Below are 14175 nucleotides of genomic sequence, written 5' to 3'. Positions count from 1 at the left end.
TTTTGTATTTGCGATCAGGTCTGAATTAGGGCCTAGGTCCCATGTGTGGGGAGCTGGTCACTCATACCATATATGGTGCCCACAGATGTCTCTCATACACCAGGCACATTGCTCACCTCACTGCCGGTCACCGTCACCTCCTCTCCCGCCGCCTCCACTGAAATGTGTTGTGTCCAATGTTGCTAACTCTAAATAAAAAACAAGCAGCTGATGAGTGAAAAACAAGCCCAGCACCAGCGTCCTCACTCCTGCTTCTCTCTCCACACACACAGGAAACTTCTCCTCCCCCCTCCTTCCCCTAATCCATGTCCTCCACTCTGAGCTCACACAGAGCCTCTCTCTCACTTCCTGATTGTATTAACTCCTTCTGCTCCTGAAGTGGTGACATAGTACTGCAGGACAATGCAAGGGTGTGGATCATAGGATCGACAGTGTCTCTAGGTCGACAATGTTTGGGTCAACCACTATAGGTCGGCAGTCACTAGGTCGACAGTGTGACCCTCCCTTATGTCTGACAAGGTTACTAATTCTAGTAATGTGCCTCCACCCAAGCTATTGCTCTAATAACAGGCTGCCTGGGATGCCTGACTGCTATCTGTACTTTGTATGTACGTTTTGTTATCTATACATATATGTGCATATATATATATATATATATATATATATATATATATATATTACCCATATACCTGTTCTTCTTTCCAGCTCTTCCAATCAACCTCCAGCAACAACAGTTGGTAAGTATTATATTTGTAATATTATTTTACACACCTTATTCATATACTAATAAGTAATAACTAGGTTTATGCATACAACCATGTCCTAGCTACCCCACTCTCCTATACAAAACAATTGCATGCAATACACAATACAATATTTGGTGATAACCTCACTGAATAAGTGACTCGGGTACTCTGAAAAAACCTGAGTTGCGCAAGTTGTGGCCCATAAAGATGATAAACAACAATGTTCTGTTATATTCCAAATATATGAGAGTGTGAAAGTTCCTTTACTGAGTCTGAGACCACTTTAGAAATTCCTGCTTAGATGTGTAACTATGTAATTCTTTATCCTGGTTAACAGTGTAGCCCAAAATAAATTACATTTCTCTGTTCTGAATGTAAAGTTACATTACTCTGTATCCAGTAAGCTGAATGTAGAGAACTGATCTATGTCATGAAGTATAAAGACACAGTATATCTCCTCCGCTGGCTTATTACAAAGAACTCTACATCTCATAACATCCAGATGGGTAACGTGACAGTTTTTCTTCATACAGACTAATTTCTGTTTTGAATATTTTCTACATTAAATTATAGCATCAGTGTCTCTTTCTCTCTGAACAGATCTACTTGCAGTCTCTGAATAGCTTGTGTAGCTAGTAATTTATACTCTAATATTCTTAGTCTTATTCGACTGCATAGACGATTTCATCTCCCTTGTGTATATATACGTATACAATTATAATCTCCATTTCTGTGACAAACCATCTAATAAAATGATATACAGTACAAGTCCTTCCGTTTCTCTATTAGATGCGTATGTAAGGACAGCCAATGGAATATAGGCCCTCATTCCGAGTTCTTTGCAGCAGTTCATCGCATCGCAATCGGCGGAAATTTGCAAACTGCCCATGCGCAGAGTTCCACATTGCGCGTGCGCAAAAGTCAGCGTAACGACATTTGTGCAAAAATACTAACTGACTTTCAGTATGTACTACTCTACCGAAAAGAGGGTGTGACGGAGGCGGTGCGGAGGCTTGGCTTCGTAATCTAACGATATGGGCATGAAAGTAGGTGGCTAGTGTGGGAGTATGCAAACGGCAGTAGGCGTGTTTTGTGCAAAAATGCGTAACACAACAAATGTTCGCCAGCTGAACGCAGCCGAGGAGTAAGTCTGCAGCTACTCAGCCCTTGTGAACTACTGCTACAAGTGTGTCTGCCCTATTTAGCAATTAATTTGCAAATTAATGCTGCTTTAACATTGCAAACCCTGCTTTTAAAACGGTTCTTTAAACAGTTCTTAAAATGGGTCTGAGCAGTTAAACCCCCTTCACATCGCATGTTGTAACCGGTATATTACCATTTCATTACCGTTTTGGTACCTTTCACACTGAACCCGTTTCTCCCATAAAAAACAGTGGCTGTCATTTTAAATGGACTTTTCTGGCCCACACATTATTAATAATTATTAATTAATTAATTATTAATAATTTGGCTAGTCGTATGATGCAACCCAGCAGCTTCAAGCATCTTTACCATGTTTATGTAGATTACTGTATCCTTCACTGTCCCAGTGATTTGTCTACATATTTCTTCATCCCCTCTGATCCTAAGCAGCTCCCTAACCTCCTCATCACTCCAATTTGCCATTTTAAACTGTATGCTGTATAATAAAACGCTTCTCCACTCTCATGTGTTTCCTCCAGTTATTTCCTGCTTCTGCCTGGTGACATCACGCATGGAGACAGCCTATCGCCTTCTGTGGCTTTTAAATACCATTTCTGAGCCTTTCACATTGCACAATGAAACGGGTCTAAACCGTGTAGGACTCTTTTTTAACCATTTTAAAATACCAGTAATCTGTAACCAGTAAATTCAAAGTGGCACTTTCACATCGCAGCTAGAACCCCTTTGGAAGGCTTAAAAAACGGCAATTTACCGGGTTATAGGTGCAGTGTGAAAGGGGTATAAGTCACCTGTTGAGCAATTACTTACCAAACACTGCAGTTACAAATGACTGTTATCAGCAACTGTTTTCACACATAACAATTTATCATTTACCATGTCTAAATCTGACACACTCACAAATAATGTACTTTTTTTATTGTTGTTGAAAATACTTTGATGTTAACAGCATGTTTTATAAAGTTGTACCCTTCATCAAGATGTATAAACTACATCAGCTAAATGGCAACATGCCATGTTTTCTGCATTGCCATCTTCCTTTGTACATACCAAACAACATGAGCCACATAATGCAGCCTACACTTAATGTTACTTAATAACACACTTATTTTATTCTTGGAACATGTGACCCTTTGTAATACTATGGTATGTTGCCCCTAGTAACCCAAGTTGATTTAAAATGTTGTTTTTATTTCTTGGCACAGTTAAGTGTTGTGAAAGGCATAAATTTACTAAATTAGAGTTTACAATGTTTTTAAGAATATTCTATGATTGTTCCCTTGTACCACAAATGTCAATATGCAATTTACTGTTCACATTTTTCAATAGTGCATAACCTTAAAAAAAACACACAAGCATTTTTTTTGAAAATTTTTGCTTTACTTAAGAAATTATAGCAATTCAAAAAGCCAACATGGCTAGAAATTAGCATGAAAATAAAATTGGTCATAGCAACAAACAGCTGCCAGCGGTGATTTTTACATAACAGAACCCAGTACTGTGTTGCCCCCATCTACTGGCAAAATGCAATTTTTAATCATAACAAAAATATATGTTGTGAACCCCCAGCAAGAGGATACTTTTTTGAAAACTGAGGTAGATTCTGGCCACAATACACAAACCCAAACATACACAGCACGCTAGGATGAGGAAGATGGATCAAGTGTACAGGAAAATAACTCACAGGCTACAAAACAAAAAACAAAACAACAACCCCCTTTCATCATGAGGGAGTTGTCCATTCTGGCCACACAAGCCAAAAACAAAATACATAAAGGCAGCATGTCAAACATGGGTGCTGGGCATCTGGAGAGACATTACTTTCTCTTCTTTTGCCCCGCCTGATGTTGTTGGTCACGGCTCGGTCTGCGAAGTGACCTTCGAGGGCCATGCCCAGTGGGATCTTCTTCCTGGGCAGGGAGAGGGGAGGGAGCAGATGTGGCTGGCTCCCTGCCACTGTGGGCAAGGCGGCCAGCGATGTCCTTGAGTCAGGCCAGGCGCTACCCGCTCATCAAAGGGATGCAGTGCAGGGAGGCGCTGGGACGGATAGGCGCTCCCCCTGCTCGGCATCCCTTCCCTGCTGCGCCGTCCTGACCCCCCTGCTGCTGCTGCTGCCACTGCTGTGTCTGTCACTGTATGACAGGCACTGGCAGCGGGTACCTGCAGCATGAAACGCCTCCTCCCTCCCCTCACCTCATCTCATCTGTGTGAAAGCGCCGAGTACGGGACAGAAGGGGGCGGAGCTACACGGGAGGGAAGTGGCGTGGTTAAACGGGTCATAAGGGGGCGGGGCTACACGGACCTGGCTGCTGTACAGAGGGAGACTGGATTAGGTAAGTGGAGGGTGAGAGAGAAGTGTGTGTGTGTGTGTATGGTGGGTGTGTGTGTGTATGGTGTGTGTGTGTGTGTGTGTGTGTGTGTGTGTGTGTGTATATATGTGTGAATTGTGTGTGTGAGGTATGTCTGTGCGCGCGCTCTATGGACGCCACTACTGGGGAGGCATTACGTATAAGGACGCTATTACTACAGGGGGCATTACGTGTAACAACGCTACTATTAAGGGGGCATTACGTATAAGGACGCTTATACTACAGGGGGGCATTATGTGTAACAACGCTACTATTGGGGGGGCCATTACGTGTAAGGACGCTACTACTACTGGGGCTGGGGGCATTACGTATTAGGACGATACTACTACTGGGGTGCACTACATATAAGGACGATACTACTACTGGGGGTGCACTATGTATAAGGACGCTGCTACTACTACTACTGGGGGGCATTACGTATAAGGACAATACTACTACTGGGGGTGCACTACGTATAAGGACGCTACTACTACTGGGGGTGCACAACGTATAAGGACGCTGCTACTACTACTGGGGGGGCATTACGTATAAGGACGATACTACTACTGGGGTGCACTACGTATAAGGACGCTACTACTACTGGGATGGCATTACGTATAAGAACGCTAATACTACTGGGGGTGCACTATGTATAAGGATGCTACTACTACTGGGGGTGCACTACGTATAATTACGCTACTACTTCTGGGGGGTATTACGTATAAGGACGCGTCTACTACTGGGGGGGCATTACTTATAAGGACGCTACTACTACTGGGGGGCATTATGTATAAGGACACTACTACTACTGGGGGGGGCATTATGTATAAGGACACTACTACTACAGGGGGGCATTACGTGTAAGGACGCTACTACTACTGGGGGTGCATTATGTATAAGGATGCTACTACTACTGGGGGGGCATTATGTATAAGGACACTACTACTACTACAGGGGGGAATTATATATAAGGACACTACTATGACAGGGGGGCATTATGTATAAGGACACTACTACTACGGGGGGCGTTATGTATAAGGATGCTACTACTACTGGGGGGGCATTATGTATAAGGATGCTACTACTACTGGGGGGGCATTATGTATAAGGACACTACTACTACTGGGGGGGGCATTATGTATAAGGATGCTACTACTACTGGGGGGGCATTATGTATAAGGTCACTACTACTACTTGGGGGGGCATTATGTATAAGGACACTACTACTACTGGGGGGGCATTATGTATAAGGATGCTACTACTACGGGTGGGGCATTACGTATAAGATTAAATAAGAATTTACTCACCGGTAATTCTATTCCTTGCAGTCCGTAGTAGATGCTGGGGACTCCGTAAGGACCATGGGGAATAGACGGGCTCCGCAGGAGACTCGGCACTCTAAAAGAAAGATTTGGTACTATCTGGTGTGCACTGGCTCCTCCCTCTATGCCCCTCCTCCAGACCTCAGTTAGGGAAACTGTGCCCGGAAGAGCTAACATTACAAGGAAAGGATTTTGGAATCCAGGCTAAGACTCATACCAGCCACACCAATCACACCGTACAACTTGTGATAACCATACCCAGTTAACAGTATGAACAACAACTGAGCCTCATTCAACAGATGTCTCATAACAATAACCCTTATTAAGCAATAACTATATACATGTATTGCAGAAAGTCCGCACTTGGGACGGGCGCCCAGCATCCACTACAGACTACGAGAAATAGAATTACCGGTGAGTAAATTCTTATTTTCTCTAACATCCTAGTGGATGCTGGGTCCTCCGTAAGGACCATGGGGATTTTCCAAAGCTCCCAAACGGGCGGGAGAGTGCGGATGACTCAGCAGCACTGAATGGGCAAACACAAGGTCCTCCTCAGCCAGGGTATCAAACTTATAGAATTTTACAAACGTGTTTGATCCCGACCAAGTAGCAACTCGGCAAAGCTGTAAAGCCGAGACCCTTGGGCAGCCGCCCAAGAAGAGCCCACCTTCCTCGTGGAATGGGCTTTCACTGATTTTGGATGCGGCAATCCAGCCGCAGAATGAGCCTGCTGAATCGTGTTACAGATCCAGCGAGCAATAGTTTGCTTTGAAGCAGGAGCACCCAGCTTGTTGGATGCATACAGGATAAACAGAGAGTCCATCTTCCTGACTCCAGCTGTTCTGGTGACAAAAATCTTCAAAGCCCGGACTAAGTCCAGCAACTTGAAGTCCTCCAAGTCACGAGTAGCCGCAGGCACCACAATAGGTTGGTTTAAATGAAAAGATGACACCACCTTTGGGAGAAATTGGGGGTGAGTCCACAATTCTGCACTGTCCATATGGAAGATCAGATAGGGGCTTTTACATGACATAGCAGCCAACTCTGACACACGCCTAGCCGAAGCTAAGTCCAATAGCATGACCACTTTCCACGTGAGATACTTTAGTTCCACGGTCTTAAGTGGCTCAAACCAGTGGCATTTCAGGAAATCGAACACAATGTTAAGATCCCAAGGTGCCAGTGGTGGCACAAAAGGGGGTTGAATATGCAGCACTCCCTTAACAAACGTCTGAACCTCAGGCAGTGAAGCCAGTTCTTTTTGAAAGAAAATAGATAGGGACGAAATCTGGACCTTTATGGACCCTAATTTTAGGCCCATAGTCACACCTGACTGTAGGAAGTGCAGGAATCGACCTAGCTGGAATTCCTCTGTCTGGGCCTTCCTGGCCTCCCACCAAGCAACATATTTTCGCCATATACGGTGATAATGTTTTGCTGTCACTTTCTTCCTAGCCTTTATCAGCGTAGGAATAACTTCATCCGGAATGCCCTTTTCTGCTAGGATCCGGCGTTCAACCGCCATGCCGTCAAACGCAGCCGCGGTAATTCTTGGAACAGACAGGAGCCCTGTTGCAACAGGTCCTGTCTGAGAGGCAGAGGCCATGGGTCCTCTGTGATCATCTCTTGTAGTTCTGGGTACCAAGTCCTTCTTGGCCAATCCAGAACGATGAGAATTGTTCTCACTCCTCTTTTTCTTACTATTCTCAGTACGTTGGGTATGAGAGGAAGAGGAGGAAACATATAAACCGATTGGAACACCCACAGCTATCGCCTGAGGGTCCCTTGACCTGGCGCAATATCTTTTTAGCTTTTTGTTGAGGCGGGAAGCCATCATGTCCACCTGTGGCCATTCCCAACGATTTGTTATCTGTGTGAAGACTTCTTGATGAAGTCCCCACTCTCCCGGGTGGAGGTCGTGTCTGCTGAGGAAGTCTGCTTTCCAGTTATCCACTCCCGGAATGAACACTGCTGACAGTGCTTGCACGTGATTCTATGCCCAACAAAGAATCCTTGTGGCTTCTGCCATTGCCACCCTGCTTCTTGTGCCTCCTTGGCGGTTTACATGGGCGACCGCCGTGATGTTGTCTGACTGAATCAGCACTGGTTGGTCTCGAAGCAGGGGCTCCCCTTGACTCAGGGCGTTGTATATGGCCCTTAGTTCCAGTATGTTTATGTGCAGACAAGTCTCCTGACTTGACCACAACCCTTGGAAGTTTCTTCCCTGAGTGACTGCCCCCACCCTCAGAGGCTTGCATCCATGGTCAACAGGACCCAGTCCAGTATGCCGAACCTGCGGCCCTCGAGAAGGTGGGCACTCTGCAGCCACCACAGAAGAGACACCCTGGCCCTCGGGGAAAGGGCGATCAGCCGATGCATCTGAAGATGCGATCCGGACCACTTGTCCAACAGATCCCACTGAAAGATTCTCGCATGGAACCTGCCGAAGAGAATGGCTTCGTATGAGGCTACCATCTTTCCCAGGACTCGCGTGCAGTGATGCACCGACACCTGCTTTGGTTTGAGGAGGTCCCTGACCAGAGTCATGAGCTCCTGAGCCCTCTCCTCCGGGAGAAACACCTTCTTCTTGTCTGTGTCCAGAATCATGCCCAGGAAGGGCAGACGCGTCATAGGAATCAGCTGCGACTTTGGAATATTCAGAATCCAGCCGTGCTGTTGCAACACTTCCCGAGAGTGTGCTACGCTGACCAACAACTGCTCCCTGGACCTCGCCTTTATAAGGAGATCGTCCAAGTATGGGATAACAGTAACTCCTCGCTTCCGAAGGAGTACCATCATTTCCGCCATTACCTTGGTAAATACCCTCGGTGCCGTGGACAGACCAAACGGCAACGTCTGGAATTGGTAATGACAGTCCTGTACCACAAACCTGAGGTACTCCTGGTGCGGTGGATAAATGGGGACATGCAAGTACGCATCCTTGATGTCCAGGAATACCATAAAATCCCCCTCTTCCAGGCTTGCAATGACCGCTCTGAGTGATTCCATTTTGAACTTGAATCTCTTGAGATAAATGTTCAGGGATTTTAAATTCAGAATGGGTTTTACCGAACCGTCCAGTTTCGCTACCACAAACATAATGGAATAGTAATCCCTTCCTTGTTGAAGGAGGGGAACCTTCACTATCACCTGCTGGAGGAACAGCTTGTGAATTGCCTCCAGTACCACCTCCCTTTCCAGGGGGGAAGCTGGCAATGCTGATTTTAGGAAACGGTGAGGGGGCGTCACCTCAAATTCCAGCTTGTATCCCTGAGATACAATTTGTATAACCCAAGGATCCACCCGCGAGCGAACCCATTGGTTGCTGAAATGTCGGAGACGCACCCCCACCGCTCCTGGCTCCGCCTGCGGAGCCCCAGCGTCATGCGGTGGACTTAGTGGAAGCCGGGGAGGACTTTTGTTCCTGGGAACTGGCTGCATGGTGCAGCTTCTTTCCTCTACCCCTGCCTCTGGCAAGAAAGGATGCACCTCTGACCTTCTTGCTTTTCTGAGAACGAAAGGACTGCATTTGATAATACGGTGCTTTCTTGGTCTGTGAGGAAACCTGAGGCAGGAAAGTCGACTTTCCAGCCGTCGCTGTGGATACGAGGTCCGAGAGACCATCCCCAAACAATTCCTCACCCTTATAAGGCAACACCTCCATGTGTCTTTTAGAGTCGGCATCCCCTGTCCATTGTCGAGTTCATAAGACCCTCCTGGCAGAAACGGACATTGCATTAATTCTAGAACCTAGCATGCAAATGTCCCTCTGGGCATCCCGCATATATAAGACGACATCTTTTATATGGCCCAGGGTTAGTAAGACAGTATCCCTGTCGAGGGTATCTATGTCGTCTGAAAGAGTATCAGTCCATGCCGCTACAGCGCTACACATCCAGGCTGAAGCAATAGCTGGTCTCAGTAGAGTACCAGAGTGAGTATAAACAGAAACAGACAGAATCAGCTGCGCAAAGTATCAGGGAAAGGACAGTACAATTTTAGGAGAGCCGATGTATGTATATAAATTGATTTATTAATGAAAAAGCATAAATAACAGTAAAAGATGACATTAAATTGTTGGATATAAAAAAGCACACCTTGACTCAGTTTATCCATTTAAACAGACACCAAATTGTGTCGGTTCTCTATATGGAAGTCCACAAAAGAAAATAGAGTCCAGCTGTTTATTGGAAAGCAATAGATGGTAGTAGCCGTAAGGTTAAATATTGGAAGTAAATGATCAGTGCAGTAGACATCCCATAATAATTAAGGGAGCGATCCAGTGTTATTTACTGTTCAATTACCTCTCCTTAGGTGGGCTGGTCCAAAGCCGAGCGTCCTCGGCGATGTGTCCTGCAATGCCCACTATGCGAATGCCGCAGGGGAGAGGGAGCCGTGGATTCACTGTAAGGTATAAGCCGTGTGCTGGTTTACCCGGCTGACGGGGAACCGTGTGTTGATACAGGCGGCTCGAGAATTCAGATCCGCGGCTATTCTTGGATCTCTGTGGAGATGAAGGACGGCTTGTGGGGAGAACAAACCCGCTGATGCTTTCAAATAGGATACCTCGGCAGGTGTGCAGACAGGAGGCGTGGTCTAACGCGTTTCGTCACGTGACCCGTGACTTTCTCAAAGGAATATACCAGCCTCAATCCGATGTATGTAATCAACTAGGAGCAATCTAATGTTCACACCTGTACATAATTAACTAATTATCCTGCTTTAAAAGTGGATCCGGATTGAGGCTGGTATATTCCTTTGAGAAAGTTACGGGTCACGTGACGAAACGCGTTAGGCCACGCCTCCTGTCTGCACACCTGCCGAGGTATCCTATTTGAAAGCATCAGCGGGTTTGTTCTCCCCACAAGCCGTCCTTCATCTCCACAGAGATCCAAGAATAGCCGCGGATCTGAATTCTCGAGCCGCCCGTATCAACACACGGCTCCCCGTCAGCCGGGTAAACCAGCACACGGCTTATACCTTACAGTGAATCCACGGCTCCCTCTCCCCTGCGGCATTCGCATAGTGGGCATTGCAGGACACATCGCCGAGGACGCTCGGCTTTGGACCAGCCCACCTAAGGAGAGGTAATTGAACAGTAAATAACACTGGATCGCTCCCTCAATTATTATGGGATGTCTACTGCACTGATCATTTACTTCCAATATGTAACCTTACGGCTACTACCATCTATTGCTTTCCAATAAACAGCTGGACTCTATTTTCTTTTGTGGACTTCCATATAGAGAACCGACACAATTTGGTGTCTGTTTAAACGGATAAACTGAGTCAAGGTGTGCTTTTTTATATCCAACAATTTAATGTCATCTTTTACTGTTATTTATGCTTTTTCATTAATAAATCAATTTATATACATACATCGGCTCTCCTAAAATTGTACTGTCCTTTCCCTGATACTTTGCGCAGCTGATTCTGTCTGTTTCTATATTCTTCAACCAAACACCCACATAGTGTTTTTCAGCCGCGCATGTATCAGGGTAATTTGATTTGATTATTAGCCTCCTGCAATTGAGGCGCTATAGAAGCAGTCTTCGTTTTTTTCTTTGAGTATAAACAGACTTCAGGATAACTTCCTGCTTCCTATCCGCAGGCTCCTTTAGGGCGGCCGTATCCTGAGACGGCAGGGCCACCTTTTTAGATAAGCGTGTCAGGGCCTTGTCTACCCTATGGGGGGATTCCCAACATAACCTATCCGTTGGCGGGAAAGGGTACGCCAGCAGTAATCTTCTGGGAATCACTATTTTCTTATCAGGGGAGCTCCACGCTTCTTCACATAACTCATTTAATTCATGTGACGGGGGAAAAGTCACTGCCTGCCTTTTCTCCCCAACCATATGTACCCTCTTGTCAGGGACAGGGTTAACCTCTGAAATGTGTAAAACATCTTTCATTGCAATAATCATATAACGGATGGCCTTGGTCATTTTAGGCTGCAATTGTGCCTCATCATCGTCGACACTGGAGTCTGACTCCGTGTCGGCATCCGTGTCAACCATCTGAGACAGTGGGCGTTTATGAGACCCTGACGGCCTCTGAGCTGCCTGGACAGGCCCGGGTTGAGAGCCCGGCTGTACCCCGGCTGCAACATCATCAAACCTTTTATGTAATGAGTTAACATTATCATTTAAGGCCTTCCACATATCCATCCAATCAGGTGTCAGCCCCGACGGCGGCGACACCACATTAACCTGCACTTGCTCCACCTCCACGTAACTCTCCTCATCAAACATGTCGACACAGCCGTACCGACACACCGCACACACACAGGGAATGCTCTGACTGAGGACAGGACGCCACAAAGGCTTTTGGGGAGACAGAGAGAGAGTATGCCAGCACACACCACAGCGCTATATAACCCAGGGATACAGACTATAAAAAGTGATTACCCCAATAGCTGCTTTATATGACTTTTGCGCCTAAATTTATGTGCCCCCCTCTCTTTTTTACCCTTGTTGTATCAGGATACTGCAGGGTAAAGCCTGGGGAGCGTCCTTCCAGTGGAGCTGTGAAGTGAAAATGGTGCTGGTGTGCTGAGGAAGAAGGCCCTGCCCCCTCAGCGGCAGGCTTCTGTCCCGCTTTCTGTGAGAAAATATGGCGGGGGAATTTACATATATACAGTGCCTGATTGTATATATGTAGTTTTTTGCCAAAAGGTATTTCAATTGCTGCCCAGGGCGCCCCCCCCCCCCAGCGCCCTGCACCCTACAGTGACCGGAGTGTGTGGTGTGCTGTGGGAGCAATGGCGCACAGCTGCGGTGCTGTGCTCTACCTAAAATGAAGATAGGAGTCTTCAGCCGCCGATTTCGCCGTCTTCATGCTTCAGTTCTTCTGGCTCTGCGAGGGGGACGGCGGCGCGGCTCCGGGAACGGATGATCGAGGACAGGCGCCTGTGTTCGAACCCTCTGGAGCTAATGGTCTCCAGTAGCCTAAGAAGCGCAACCTAGCTGTGAACAGGTACGTTTGCTTCTCTCCCCTCAGTCCCTCGTAGCAGTGAGTCTGTTGCCAGCAGAGGCTCACTGAAAATAAAAAACCTAATAAATACTTTCTTTAACTAGTAAGCTCAGGAGAGCCCACTAGGAGCACCCAGCTCTGGCCGGGCACAGATTCTAACTGAGGTCTGGAGGAGGGGCATAGAGGGAGGAGCCAGTGCACACCAGATAGTACCTAATCTTCCTTTTAGAGTGCCCAGTCTCCTGCGGAGCCCGTCAATTCCCCATGGTCCTTACGGAGTCCCCAGCATCCACTAGGACGTTAGAGAAATAAGATTGTGCTACATTGTGGTGTAATTTTAAATGGGGGTACTACTGTGTGGCCATGCCCCTTACTTGTGAGACCACACCCCTTTTCCCGGCGCGCGCCAAAGGAATATGGGAGGGTGCAAATTTATAGTTTGCTGGGGGGCGCCGAACATCCTAGCACCGGCCCTGCCTGGAGCACTTGCACAACAGAGCTGGCGAGTTGTTGGATCGAGGAGGCGAGTTCGGCTTGTCCCTGCCTGATCTCTGCCAGACCTTGGCAGAGTTGAGCTACACCTTGCCCAACACCGGTTGTGTGTTCAGTGAGCCGGACAGGTATCTGGCTTACCTCCCGGATCATCCTGTCCTTAAATTGTGTCAGTTTTTTACCATAACTGGCAATTTCAGACAGAATGGCCGGGATAGCAGAGTGTCGAGTGGGGGGGGGGAAGGCCAGTTGGAATCTGGACCGGTGGAATCTGGTGACCCACACTGGCAGACTCACTAGGTCCCCCCACCTCAGCCTCAGCCAGATAACCCTCCTCTGACTCTACCTGCTCACCTTCCTGTGCTGTGTTATGTTAAAAGCAAATAGAAGAATGAGAGAAAAAAGGACACAAATAACATGAAGAAGTCGGAACTTGAAAAACAGTAATTTTTTTTATATAAAAAAAAGTGCGTTAACTTACCTGGCAAGTCATGTCGATTAACAATTTCAGGCAGGTCCGTGTCCATAAGAGACACCCCACCCGCCTCCTCTTAGCTCACGCAGTCCATCGCCAGCTCCTCAAGATCAGCGGTACCTCCCCATGTTTCCAGAGCCGGCCCTAGCCAATATGATGCCCTAGGCAAGATTTTGGCTGGTTCCCCCTAGCACCACCGCTGGTTCTGCCTCTGACCTTGCACCTCTTTTCCAGCACCATCACCCCTCACCCATAGCAGTCCTTATTTTGGTGTTTGTACCCCTATATTTTAAATAGGAACAGTTTGCACATTTTGCGCACAGCCCAAAAAGGGGTGTGTTTTTGCTGGTAAGGGGCATGGCCACACAATAGTAACCCCAGTTCCAATTACGCTACACAGTACTGCAACTTTATTCACATTTGATCATGCGATAGTGTCCATAATTCATATTACATCCCACAGTAGTATCACTTTACCTTATAAACGTTACTCCTCACAGGAGAACCCCTTATTCACATTACATCACACTGAATTGCTCCTTATTCACATTACACCACACCCTATTGCTCTTTATTCACATTAGACGACACAGTAGTGCCCTTTCTATATGCAACGCCACATAGTAGAGCACCTTATACACATAATGCCACACAGT

At 46.7% G+C, this 14175-nt stretch overlaps 2 protein-coding genes across 2 annotated transcripts in view; one reads left to right on the top strand and one right to left on the bottom strand.

The window, feature by feature from the left end:
* The window catches only part of LOC134936066 (zinc finger protein 84-like), a 47267-nt gene extending 47002 nt beyond the window's left edge, over positions 1 to 265 (bottom strand). The window contains exon 1 of the mRNA XM_063930975.1: positions 117 to 265. The gene's annotated coding sequence lies outside the window, so the exon portion shown is untranslated. The remainder of the gene's footprint in view (positions 1 to 116) is intronic.
* LOC134936070 (gastrula zinc finger protein XlCGF17.1-like) overlaps positions 1 to 14175 on the top strand; it is a 392476-nt gene that overhangs the window by 132218 nt on the left and 246083 nt on the right. The window lies entirely within an intron of this gene.

Source organism: Pseudophryne corroboree, chromosome 6 (genome assembly GCF_028390025.1).
Source record: "Pseudophryne corroboree isolate aPseCor3 chromosome 6, aPseCor3.hap2, whole genome shotgun sequence".
Taxonomy (NCBI): Eukaryota; Metazoa; Chordata; class Amphibia; order Anura; family Myobatrachidae; genus Pseudophryne; species Pseudophryne corroboree.
Note: the sequence above shows the minus strand (reverse complement) of the source record. Positions and strands in the feature narration are given on the sequence as shown.